Here is a 14,955-nt window from a genome sequence, read left to right as displayed (position 1 = left end):
TGCATATGATAAATCTGGGCGTGAGCATAAGAGATCCCACTGCACTAGATATGAAACATGTGACATGTAGTCAATCTCACTATTCGATTGCGGAGGCAAAGCCTATGAAAGTTTGAATTGGGCTGCTAATGGATTACTAACAGGCTTGGCATTCTGCATATTGAACATGCAAAGAACTTTCCCAAAGTACCATTTTTGACTTAGGTAGAATTTACATGTTTTTCTATCTCTGATAATCTTCATCCCAATTATCTTTTTGGCTGCTCCCAAATCCTTCATCTCAAATTCTTTACTAAGTTGGGCTTTGACCTTTCTTATATCTTATTTATCTTTGGTTGTTATCAACATGACATCAACATAGAAGAATAGATACACAAAAGAACCATCATTGTTTTTCTTAAAATAAACACAACTGTTAAAGCTACTTCTTTTGAAATCATGAGTAGTCATAATAGAATCAAACCTCTTGTATCACTACCTTGGTGACTGTTTCAAGCTATAAAGAGACTTTTTCTACAAGCAAACATAGTCCTCCTTTTATGATACTATAAAACCCTCTGGTTGTTGCAAGTAAATATTTTCCTCAAGTTCTCCATGCAAGAACATTGTTTTTACATCTAACTGCTCAAGCTTTAAAACATGCATGGCCATAGTACCAACCAAGGCTCGAATCGAACTATGCTTCACAATTGGAGAAAACAAATTTGTGAAGGCTACACTTGGAATTTGACTATAACCTTTTGCAACCAACCTTGATTTATATATGGGTTCTTCAACTCTTGAAGTCCCGTCTTTCTTCTTAAACACCCATTTACAATGAACAATCTTTTTACCTTTAGGAAGCTTCATTAGATCCCATGTTCTATTCTTATGGAACGATTTCATCTCTTCTTGCATGGCAATCATCCACTTTTCTGAATCTTCACAGCTAACTGCCTCAGAATAAGTAGATGGATCTTGATTTGTATCTATATATTCAGTCACATTTAAAGCATATGCAAGTAGATCAACCTCGACGTACCTCTTTGGATGTTTAATTTCTCTTCTAATGTAACAGCCCGTTTTAGGGCCAAATCAGAATAGTAGTTTCGAGACCACAAATTTGAAGCAGAAATATTTATTTTATTATTTCTTAAAGGTCTACAACAAGATAGAATAATTTTGTGAAAATTTAGTTAAGAAATTTTATTGTTTGAGTGCTCAATTTGACTAGAAGGACTAAATTACAATAGGTGCAAAATTTGAGTTCTATAGGCTAAAGGTAGTAAATTGTTATGAAATTCTAAATTAGAGGTCCTTAAATGGTAATTAGACCATTATAATTTAAGATGGACAAAAATGGACATGGAGTAGGTAAAAATTTCAAAGTTTAAGTGAGAGGTAAATAGGTAGTTTGGTAAATAAAGCCAAAATAACTAAATAAAAGATGTCATCTTCTTCAATTTCATCCTCATAGCCGAAAATTAAAAGAGGAGACATAGCTAGGGTTTGGCCAAGCTTTCAAGCTCGATTTTAAATCCATTCTTGTCCCGTTTTTAACGATTTTTATATTTTTTTAGATCGTTGTAACTTGATTTAGCTATTTCAAGGACTAATTTGAAAGAAAGTTAAAGTCTAAAATTTTACCCATGTTGGATGTGCATGTATTTGATGTTTGATGGTAGAAAATGCATGTTCATTGTTTGTTAAATGACTTTTGTAAAGTGATTTTCGGTAAAAACGACAAATAGGGACTTATTTGTAAAAGTCTATAAAATGTGTAGAAAATTTTAAATAAATGAAAAATGTGGGATGTTATGAGTACAAATAACAATCAACTAGGCTTGGGTTGTGATGAAATTGAATGAAATTCATTTTACGAGCCTAGGGACTAAATTGTAAAATGTTAAAAAGTTAGGGGTAAAAATGTAAATTTTACCATAATATGTTTTTGGGATGAATTGAATAATGTGATGATTAAATAAGTTAAATGTTGTATTATAAATCAAGAAAACGAAGTTCGGGTCTAGATTGGAGGAAAACCAAAGTAATTGACGAATAGATCTCTTTGGTCGTTTTTGTAACCGAGGTAAGTTTATATATTAAATAAGCTTTACTTCAAAAGTGTTTAAATGCTTTAATTTATGCATGAATTGTGTAATCAACCTTACGGACGTATTTGACAACAAATTGGCAAGCGAGAAATCCCAATCAAACCTTAGGAATAGATTAAGATACAAGTGACATGTCACTAGGGTTTTATGTTATGTGATCCGGGTGTTGGTCCTGTACGTCCTACCGGTGGCTGAGTATACCGGCATATGTTGCGATTACTTGACAGCTTGTGTGAACAGCACTGAGTAGCTACGCCTTGACTAACAGCTTGTGTGAGTAGGCCCGTTGTTGGCTCGAGAGCGAGCATATATGCGATATGTGATAGAGGTAGCAATGGCTACACATGTGGCACTTTGTGTGCAAGGTTTCTAGAGTATCCGAATTTATTATTCTGAGTGGTTCATTGGGTATAACAAGAATGAGAATGTGTATGAAATTATTTCAAAATGGTACAGGTATGTACTTAAAGCTTATGATTATTAATTCATGATATGACGATTTCAAGGTAAGTTGTGATGGAAGTGAATTATGATCATGAGATTTTGGTAAATTGCTTTGTCTTATGTTAAATTACTTGTATGTTAATGTATGGTAAGGTTAGCTTATTTCTTTCATACGAGCTTACTAAGCTATATAACTTACTCCATTTTATTTTCCATGTTTTATAGTGTCACCAAGCTAGCTCAGATTGGAGATCGTCGGAGTTCGCATCACACTATCAAATTGATTATTTTGGGTACCGATGATTTTAAATATTTTGAGAATATGACATGTATAGGGACTTGGTCATTTTGTTATATGTGTCATTATGATTTGGCCAAATGTATTGGCTTGTAATTGTCAAAGGCTTGATGTGGTATTTGGCCATGTAACTTGGCTTATTTTGGTTGAATTGGTTGTAAGCTTATATATATATGCATGCATGTGCAATCATCTCTTGTGTGATGTGGTTTATAAATGCTTGGTAAATGGTTGAATGTAGCTTAATGGTTTTGGTTGTTGAATGGTTAAGATTGGCTCATTGGTATGCTAGGAAAACTAAGTAAAATTATGCATGCTATTGGTAGCCATATTGAAACTTGTAGAATGTGAGTTGGTATGAATTGGTTTGACAAACTATGGTGTTGTGAATGTGTTTTGTGTGGATAATGAAATGACCTGATTTGGCCTTGTTTTGTGGATGTTTGGTTGCCTAAGTATACCATGATTTATGCTATTGAACCTGTGTGTGTAGGGGTAAATGAGGGTAAGAAATGCCTTGGTAAATAGCCTTTATTTTGTCTACATGGGTAGACACACAGACGTGTGTCTAAGTGTGTGTGACACATGGTCTGTCCCATAGGCATGTGTTTCGGCCGTGTGTCCCCTACACCTTAATTTTGAGAAATAGAATTCCCAGAATTGAGCACACAAGCAGAGACACGGGCGTGTGTCTCAGCCTTGTGAGGGATACAACCTCAGGCACGGGCGTGTGTCCCGATCGTGTAAAGTCTGTACCTATTTTATGAAAATTAAATTAACCACTTGGCCTAGCACACGAGCATGTTACTCGATTGTGTGACCTCAATTTGTTCATGCTTTGCAAAACAGAGAGTTACACAGGCGTGTGTTACCACACGATCTGCCCACACAGGCATGTCCCAAATCACACGGGCGTGTGACCCCTATGCATGGAAATTTTTTTTCTAAGTTTCGTAAAAAAAGATTTCCTAAGTTATCGATTTAGTCCCGAACCACTTCCGAAGCATGTTTCGTGTAACACCCCAAACCCGGCCTAGACTTTACGGTCGAATCTAACAATGTCACATGAGAGTGTTTTGGAAAACCGTTTCAATACATAAATACCGTTCAATTATTATCTTTTACTTAGTTCAGAAAAACCATTAATTTATTAATTGGCTCGAAAACATTTCTTAATACGCGAAAGCTTTAAAATCCAAGCAACTCTTGGTACCATTTTACTTACGAAAAATTTAGTTAAGTTTAGAAAAATACGCTTAGCCATTGCAATTTATATTTCAAAATCACAGTTCAAAAACCTAAATTAAAGCCAAAAAGTCCAAGTCCAAAATTACATCAAAATTACCCCAAAAATAATGAAAATAATGGATAAAACAAAAGTAGTAAGTTCATAAACAAAATGTATGTGGTTGTGGTCACCGTCGAGTCCTCCACTGCACCAATCCACCTACTGTTGGGGATTACCTAAACAAATAAAACAAATAAAGGGTGAGTTTTCACAACTCAGTGTGTACATCCCCACAGTTCAGCATGCATACAGTCAGATAACAGAATACAGTCATAATTTAAGCCTGAACCCTTTTCCAGAATCGGTGTGGGCCTAGGGCCACTCAGAAACAGAATCAAATACAACTTAGGGCCTTAACCCATCTCAGATATAGCATGCATAACAGATCAGAATAACAGAAACATGCCCACCAACCCTGCACACCAACTCCGTCCAACCCAGCACACCATGTGGGGATAAAATCGACCCACCCATCCCTGCACACCATATATGGGGATAAAATCAACCCATCCAACCCTACACACCATAAAGTACTGTAAAGTGGCACATGTTATAAATATGCAGCTTAGCTACTAGATAACATGCTTTAAAGGCCTTTCAGATACTTCCTTCAACTTGATCAAACCCACCCCAATGCAATGCATCATACAAGAATGACATGCTATAATGCAGATTAATAGACATATTTTCATATTCAGAACAGACAGATATACATGCTAAGTGTAACATGGCAGTACATACATCGTAATATTAGATCACAAAATTAAGGGTCTAAGTAAAGCTTACCGACCCTACGATAGGTCACAGTCGACTTGGGTAACCCGTGCAACCTTACAGAACATTTCAGAAAAATGGGCTCACATGCCTATATGGCCTACCCATGTGGGCCCACACGCCTATGTGACCTACACGGCCCAAATTAGCCTTGGTCGTGTGGATCAAACTGTCTGGCCTAGAATTTCACATGCCTGAGTGGTTCACCTGTGTGGGCCCACACATCCGTGTGGCCCACACAACCCAATTGGTTGAGCCCATGTCTCACGCCCGGCCTCGCCAACCATCACATGGCCGTGTCTATCGCGCCAGTGTCGCGCGCGTACAGCCTGGTTCGTCGACCACACACCCGTGCACTACCACACGGGCGACCACACACCCATGTGGCGTCGACAGAATGCTTTTTGGCTTTCTCCGCATATCATTTTCTTTGCAATCGGAGTACACACCTGGTTCGATTTTGACACGTAATCACTTTCGAGCACTCCAGAACCTATATTTGACAATTTTATCCCAATTTCAGTCACTTAATCCGAAACTTAAACGAAGTTATAATGGAGCACTCATCACTCAAACAATGAAACCCTTACCTTTGATCGAAACACGAAGTTCACACTCTCAACCCATCAATGGGAATGATTTGTAGACTCTAGATCAATTCCTAAACCATAAAGAACTCCTCTTAGTGAAAATATATTCAGAAACACATAGATAGACAAAAACTGAAACTTACCAACTAATGCCGAAAGGGAAGCAGAGATGACAAAGGCTAACGAGCAATGGCAAATAAAGAAAGAAATATATGACTGTAGCAAAATAGAGGTCGGCATGGGGAAGAGTAGGGAAACGATTAAAATTTTTGGGAAGAAAAGAAATTTTCGATTATGGGGGAAAAACAATAAAAACTATCTTGATAGTCACTCCCCTAAAATCTCTTCAAATCTCTCTGTACAATCTCCCCACTAACTCTACCACTCAGAATCCCATCCTACTCCAAAATCTCACACGGCTCAAGTAACAATGTAATATCCTGATTTTGGGCCTAGTCGGAATAGTGGTTTCGTGACCACAAAATCCAAGATAGAAATAATTATTTTATGATTATTTTAATGTCTATGATATGATTGCATGATTGTGTGAAAATTTCGTGATGAAATTCTATGCCTAAAGTGCTTAAATTGAAAGTAGGGACTAAATCGAATAAGTTGCAAAACTTGCATTCTAGAAGTTTTTAGTATGAAATTGTTTTGGAATATTAATGAGGAGGTCTTAAATAGAAATTCGACCAATTTTAAGTTCATGGACAAAATTAGGACATGGAAGGAATTTTTGGAAAGTTTAGTAGTAAGGGTATTTTGGTCATTTAGTTATTAAAATGAATTAAAAACAAAATTAAAAGCCAATTTTTGTCCATCTTCTTCATTAGGCCAAAATTTCAAGGGTTCTCCATAGCTAGGGTTTGTTTCAAGCTTCCAAGCTCCATAGTAAGTGATTCCAAGCCCCGTTTTTAATGATTTTTACGTTTTTGGAGTCCCGGTAGCTCAATTAAGCTTATGCTAGCAATAATTCAACCTAGGGTTCATATTTGGAAAAATACCCATAGGTGAAATTTGTGTATTTTGGTGTTTTATGATAGAATATGAGGTTTTAAATTATGTTAGACAACTTGTGCTACTCGGTTTTAAGTGAAAACGAGCAAAAGGGCTTAATCGGTAAAAATACCTAATAGTCATAAGTACATGTTAGAGTGAGAATTTGATGTTGCCATAGAAGGGAAAATGATCAGCATGTTATAAAAATAAGAATAAGGAATAAAGTTTAATTCCCGAGCCTAGGGGAAAAAGTGTAAATATGCAAAAGTTTAGGGGCAAAATTGTAATTTTTCCAAAATATGATTTTGGGTCAATTTGAATAATGTGAGTCCTAATTAGACTATATTTTAAATGATAGAGCAAGGAAAACTGAAATTCGGGCTAAAATGGGGAAAATACCAAGTTATGGACGAAATGGTAAAAGTAGCCATTTTCGCATATGAGGTAAGTTCATGTGTAAATGTAGTAACATAATTGTTGTTTTAAGGAATTTAATGTTGTTTATATGATATGATGCTTATTATTATCATGAAACGTTATGTTTTGTGGTTATTGTTGAATAATATGTAATTATGTGAATTACTTGATGAGTATGAACTATCACCGAGTATCGGTTCCGATATTCCGTGGAAGACGGCAAAGATGTGAGATCGAGGAAAAAAGCCCGTTTGAACCTTAGGAATAGATTAGGATACAAGTGACATGTCACTAGGATGGTTGAGCATCCGAACTCGTTGAGTTGAATCCGAGTTCACTTATGGATGCGAATGTCCGAACTCGTTGAGTTGAGTCCGAGTTCGAGAGATGTAACTGGGCATCCGAGCTCGTTGAGTTGAGTCTGAGTTCACTTATGGATGCAACCACCCGAGCTCGTTGAGTTGAGTCCGAGTTCACTTATGGGCGGGTTACATGGTAGCTTGGCTACATATGTGGCACTTATGTGCAAACTTTCCATGTATCCGAATTATATTCCGATGTGTTCAACGGGTAAAGTTCTACTGAAATGGAGGAATACTCAAGATGAAAGGGACGTATTGATAAGTGTTGTGAAATGGATACTTTGAACAGGTATGTATTTAACCCTCGGGTTGAAAAATCGATATAACAACAATATGGTAAGATGATAAATGAAAATGTGATATGAATGTCTTGGTGATGATTATGCAAATGATGTTTTATGTTTGCTTATATGGTTATGTTACTTGCTATTTGCATGTGAACTTATTAAGCATTTATGCTTACTCCCTCCTTTTCATTCCTTGTAGTTTTGACAAGCCAACTCGAAAATCGGGAACGGTCGGAGGCTCGTTCACACTATCCGTATACCATCTTGGCATAATGGCTTGTATATTTTGAGTATGGCATGTATAGCATTATAATCATTTTGTATATATGGTTTTATGATATGGTTATTGAGTGGTATGGAAATGCTTGGTAATGATTAGCCATTGGAATAGCTAATCATGATCATATTTGGCGTTATGTATGCTAAATTGCTAGCTAATCCATGGAAACCATGAAATAGGTAAATTTTACCATAAAATAGATTCAGACAGCAGCAGTGACGTGAGTTTGAAAAATCACTAAAAATAGTAGAGATACAATTAGATGATGAATAATATATGGAATTGAATAATTATGAGTCTATTTTCATATGGATGGAACAAAAAAGGTATATGAGTTATATTTTATGAGATGTTTAAATTTTTGTGAAACAGGGCCAGAGCAATTTCTGGATCCCCTGTTCTGACTTTGTAAATTCACCATAAATTTTACAAAGATAATTAGAAGTCATGCTTTATATGTACAGATTCCTTATTGAGTCTAGTTTTATTAGAGACAAACAGCATAGTAATTGAAGCTCTGTAAAGGGAGATATCTGATTCGTAATACACAGATGTCAGAGTAGTCGAACCCTGAAATAGGGGAGAATTTAACTAATAAACTGTAATAATTTTCCTGACCAAAAATTCTAGAAAAAAATTAGTAGATAGATATATGAGTCTAGTTTCATGAAAAATTTACGGAATTGGATTTCGAGTTTCGGAACTCGAGATATGATTTTTAAACCGACTGTGATGCAGTTAGCCAGCTTGTCTGGAAATTTTAAAATGAATTGTATGAGCTGTTTAAGTAATGAATTAAGTCTATTAACACCTCGTGTTCGACTCCGGCAATGGTCTCGGGTACGGGGCGTTACAAACAAAATAAATCCCTCATTCACATAGGGATTCAAACTCCAAAACTCTAGCGACTTCACACCCCACTTAACCACCAGACCAATAGGCCCATTCTTATAAGCTTTTACAAATAAACATATATAAGCCTAATAACCAAAGACAGGGCTTTATTCAAATAAAAACCAAAATTTTTCCCAAGCTAAGGTTTGAACTTGGGACCTCTCGCACACACCCAGAACACTTAACCACTGAAACAGGTACAAATTTATGACAATTAATTACGGAAACATATTTATAAAATTTGGGGCGTTACATTTTGGGCCTCGTAGGCTTGTAGTAGGGACATCATGATTGAATGCAAATGGTTTTAATTTGGTGAAAAATTTATGACTCAGAATTGTTTGTTTGCTTGTGATGTAAGTCTGGTAATGCCTCGTATCTTGTTCCGGTATTGAATACAAGTAAGGGGTGTTACATATGGGTCTATTCTTGGCAAAAGGATTTTGTGGTAAAGAAGCAACTCTACTCTGAGTTTCTGCACTAACTTGAGGAGCAGACTATGTTTTAGATCTTGGATCAATTCGATACTCCACCTGTTTTTGTTGGTCTTTATTGGAAGAGTCTTTAAGAGATAAGTTAGGCAACATAGCAGTTTCATAAAAAATAACGTCTCTGCTAATCACAACTTTTCTATTTTCAGGACACCATAATTTATTCCCTTTAACACCAACCTTATAACCAAGAAAAACACATTTAATGGATCAAGGTTCCAATTTCCCATTATCAACATGAGCATACGCAAGACACCTAAGAATCTTCAAATCAGAGTAGTTAGTAGGATTACCAGACCATACCTCTTGTGGAGTCCTTTTCCCAATGGCAATGGATGGAGACCGGTTAATAAAAAATATTGTAGAGGTTGCTTCAACCTAGAACGACTTCGGTAAATGAGCATTCGGCAACATGCATCAAACTTTTTCCATTATTTTTTTATTCATTCGTTCTGCAATGCCATTTTTCTGTAGAGTATGGCAAATTGTTAAGTGTTTCACGATCCTTTTTTATTTGCACAATCCATTAAACTCATCAGAATAGAATTCTACGCCATTATTTGTATCGAGGTGTTTTATTTGTTTTCCTGTCTACTTCTCGATCATAATCTTCCAATTTTTACTAGTGGACAACACATCACTTTTCTGCTTTAATAAGAAACTTTTCTGGAAAAATCATCAATGATCGTCAGCATATAATTAGCGTCACCTCTCGAAGGCACTCTAGATGGTACCCAAAGATCAAAATGAATATTATCCAGTGTTCCCTTTGTGTTATGGATTCCTCTGGTGAATTGAACTCTCTTTTGCTTCCCAAAAATGCAGTGCTCACAGAACTTTAGTTTGCTAATGTCTTGTCCATCAAGAAGTCCTATTTTGCTCAATTCTACCATGCCATTCTCACTCATATGCCCTATATAAGCTCTCAAACCCTGGCTAAACGTTATGGCCGAATCGTGAAAGTCACATTGGTCACCTAAGCGATAAACCTACTCTACCGATAGTTGAAACCTCAAAAAACTCTCTTTTTATAAAATTGTAGTTGCCTTTGTTAATTTTGGGAAAACATTTATTTAATTTAAACCGACCTTTTCTAAGTCAAATTGGTTGAGCAGGTGAAGTTTTAGAAAAAACCTCTTTGCATGTCATTGTTAAGAAAAATATTTTACTTAATTTGTTTGCAGTAAAAAAACATTTAATAACCCAATTATAAACTTAACCAAATATCATGCCCACTCCAATTTCAATATATCACAATATATCCATCCTAAATATGAAAACCATGCATGTATGAAAATCCCCAAAATGAAAACAATCCCAAACCACAATTTTAAATAATTTTAAAGTCCAAAAACTGAATAATAATAGAAAAGAAAACTAAATAAATAAAATCATAATGGTGTTTTGAGTCTGAAGCCCGTCATACGTCCACATGCCAATTTCAATCTAAAGTTCGTTCGTTACCTGAGAAGTTCAAGTAAGGGGGTGGGCTTAATAAGCTCAGTGCGAGTCTAAACAATCAAGCTTATTACATACATTCAAGCATTTTCTCATAGAACCAAATAACACAATCAACATCAATCGTAACATTCTTATGTGACATGATCATGACATAATGTACATGAGAGTCCTACCCATACCATATGCTATACACCACGAGTTCCCTAGAACCCATCTGTCAAACTCCAATGTATGCGAACAAAACTCGATGTGGTTGAAACCACCATATATCATAAATGCAGAAAATCTATCATATAACATAAAATGCGAAAAAAGCGCCAATACCATATAATGTGAAAAAATCGTCAATCCTCTTGATAATCCAGATACAGTGCACTGACTACGTATAAATACAGAAATAATATGCCACAATAACTTTACGGAACTCCTCATTTTCCATATAATCCTACCCCATACACATGCAATATGTCATACTATCTCATACATAGCCATAAATCAATATTTTTCACACTTAGGCGGCATTTTCAATACATGCCCTCCATTATCACATACTTTCAAAAGATGGAATAAATAATCCAACTTTCAAACCACCATAAAGATTGTATTATTCCTAAAACACAATTTCTTATAACTTTTTTTTGTGTGAACGTACAGTAGTTTTTCAAACTTATCATAGCAATTCACTTGTACGAATACATCATGTATAAGCCTTGTTTTCATTCATAAACATGCCATACATACAACCAATCATACATTAAATTAACCAAACATTCATGAAAATGTCAATCATTCAATCAAACTAGTAACAATGCTACCATTCCAAATAGTTAGGGCTCGAAACATACCTGATTCAGCCACTTACAAATTTAATTTCTTAGTTACTAAGCCAAACTCAATCAGCAAGCTAAATAATCAATTTAATCATAATATTTATTATTATCAAACAAGTTATTGAATTTTAGTCCCATACTTTATTCACGCTCTTGTGAAGCACACTAGCGAATCTTGTGGTTTCTTTAATAAACTCTAAAATGGACCTAAATTAATTAAATTAAAATAAATTAGTATGTAAATAAAAAATTACACCTCTTATACAGCCCTTAAACACTCACTTATGGCTTCAATCTAATCGCCACAATTACCATTATTTTTTGAATCCAAACTAGTTAGATTTATTACACTGATTTGAGGCGAATCATACGTGCGAAAGTATTTCGGCTTTACTAATGATTTGGAGCATTTGGTTTAGGACATTACAGATTTAAATACTGGAAAATTAGTATCCAATCTTAATTAAAATCCTTCATTTAATCAATCCATAACCTTTTCCCAAGATCTATGTCGAAACAACAAACTAGTTTAAGATTACCCACACTTATGTTTTCCGGTTTTTCAGATCTAATTTGTCGATTGGTCAATAAAAATTTTTCCTAATTAAAACATGTTTCAAGGCTGATTAGAAGGGGTGCAAGAACTCAAAATCATTCTAAAAAAATGGAAAATAATTAAATAAAAATAGCCACCTTTCTTGCCCATAAGCATGCGCACCACCACTCGTGGTGGCCAATTTTGGGGCTGATTTAAAATCATTTTAGGGATTGATTAAAAAGCTGGAAAAAAATCCATTAAATATTTAAAAGTCCCCCAAATTCCAGATAGAAATTTAGGTTTTTATTTGAAAAGATTTAACAAGAAAACAAGAGAGAAAGAGATCTTATACAAGCTAGATGTTATGGGTGGCAATGGCGCTTCTTGGAAATGTTAGGAATCTATCTTGGAGACTCAAGATTTCAGTAGAGAAAAATGGAAACAGTATGATGGAGGAGATGATGCAAAATCTTGTGACAAAAAGAAAAGAAAAAGATAATAAAACTAGGTGTTATGGGCATCGGCAACAATTGAGGAAGAAAGAAAAATTGAAGATCAAAGAAGAAAAGAGAGGGAAGGAATGGCTAGGGTGAGGAAAAATAGAATAAAGGCTATTATTTTGTGTAAAATTAACATTTACACTTGGGATTACAAGGGTATGGAAGACACACACACACTAAAAACAAGGGATTTTGTAAAAAAAATTTATTATTTTGCAAGGGAAAGGATTTGAACTTGGGACCTCAAATTAAATTTCGTGCTTTCACATTTAACAACTAACCATTTAGCTAACTCCTTATTTTTTTAATATAATTCTACATTCTTATTAAGTTAAATTTTGGGATGTTACACCCTAAAAGCATATGCCAAAGTCTAGTAATATCATCATCTGACAAGGAAGAGGAAACAATGGTTGCATCAACAGTAACAGTAGAACTTTGCAAAACATATAACTTGGCGGTCTTTCTCTACCCATTCATTACAACGAGGAAACCTTTGCTAATTTCAGAACCATACTTTCAGCTGTGTACTTGTACCCTTTTGAATTAAGAGTACTCAACGAAATTAAATTCCTCTTCAATTTTGGTACATGTCGTACGCAATTAAGTGTTTTGATGACTCCATCAAACATCTTAATTTTGATCGTGTCAACACTTGTGATTTTACATGAAGCATTATTTCTCATCAAAACAACACCTTCAAACACTATTTCATATGTTGTAAACCAATCCTGATTGGGACTTAAATAGAAAGTGCAACTAGAATCGAGGATCCACTCTTCTCTCACTTTAGAGTTGTCGGCAGAAGCAGCTAGGAGTACACCATTGTTGTAGTCTTCTGCTACATCAACTTCACATGATTGTTCTGCTTGTTTTCCCTTTTGATTTGTAGCTTCCCTTTTGATTTTCTTCTGTAACTTATAACACTCAGACTTAATGTACCCTTTCTTCTTACAAAAGTTACAAGTTTTACCTCTGTTTGAATATCTCGATCTACCCTTAGATTTACCATGAGGATTTTGTTTCTGTGTCTTCTCATGATTATCATCAATATTTTTTCCTTATCTCCCAAGAACAATGAGACCTTCTCCCTGATATTCAGATCCAACGATAACATGTTTCATCTTGTCATACGAGGTTAGAAAATCATAGACTTCATCAACCGTGAAAGATTCGCGACTATATAATATCATATCTCTAAAGGTTAACTAAGACAAAGGCAACGAACAAAGTAAAATCAACCCTAAATATTCTTTATCATACTAAACCTCCATGGCCTCTAGGTCTGAGAGAATATCTTTAAACATAGTTAAATGTTCATGCACAAACACACATTCTTCCAAACGATGAGCATAAAGTTTCTATTTCATATGCAGCTTGCTAGTTAGGCTTTTCGACATGCATAGTTTTTCCAGCTTCTTCCATAATACAGTGGCAGTCTTCTTTTTCAACACGTCCTGTAGAATATCATTCGATAGATGCAGCTGTAATTGCGTTAAAGCTTTTAGATCTTTACGCTTATTCTCTTCATCCATCAATGTCAAAGACATCTTATTTAATCCTAGCAGAACATTCTTCAAATCCATTTGCACAAGAATTATCTGTATCTTTACCTGTCACAACGTGAATCCGGTGTTACAATCCAACATCGGAATATCATATTTCATTGTCACCATTTTCGTGATCGAGACAAGCAAATCGAAAAGCTCTGATACCAATTTGTAAAAATTGATCGTCGATAAAGGCTATATAAAACGATCGCAAAGCAATAAAAAGGAAAAAATAAGAACACAAAAATTTTCGTGGAAACCCTTTCATGAAAAAACCATGGGTAGAAAAGAAAAAAATTACTAATGTCAAATTCAAATGATGCAAGATGAGTTTAGGCTACATCTATTTATAGGTTGAAAAACATTATTCTAATCAATGTCAAATAGAAGTAGTGTAGTAAGGTTGAAACACCTTATTCTAATAAATATCAAATAAAAAAAGTGCACCAAGTCCAAGCCCTAACCTCCTAAGTTTTCTGAAAAGATATGGAACTAAGGGGTGAGTTATAAAACTCATTGTGGTCTTAACACACAAAGCAGTAGCAAATAAAACAGTAAATAACAACATACAATTTTGCAATATACAGTGCATATCAGATTATCAGCTTCACAGTGATATTAGTAAATATGCAGTATACAGGAACAACAGTACAATTTTCCTACCCATTTATCTGCTACACTCAACAGTAAGAGTTCTCCAAAACTCATCCAACCCTACACACCATAACAGTAGGAGAATAAGCTCGTGTGGATATACCACCAGTAGATATGCAGATGAACTGTCAATAAAGTTACAAATAAACTACCAGTAGATATGTGGTTAAACCGCCAATAGCACTTCCTCCTTCAACAACTC

The sequence above is a fragment of the Gossypium hirsutum genome, chromosome A06 (genome assembly GCF_007990345.1).
Source record: "Gossypium hirsutum isolate 1008001.06 chromosome A06, Gossypium_hirsutum_v2.1, whole genome shotgun sequence".
Taxonomy (NCBI): Eukaryota; Viridiplantae; Streptophyta; class Magnoliopsida; order Malvales; family Malvaceae; genus Gossypium; species Gossypium hirsutum.
The sequence above is the reverse complement of the archived record's forward strand: the minus strand, read 5'-3'. Positions refer to the sequence as shown.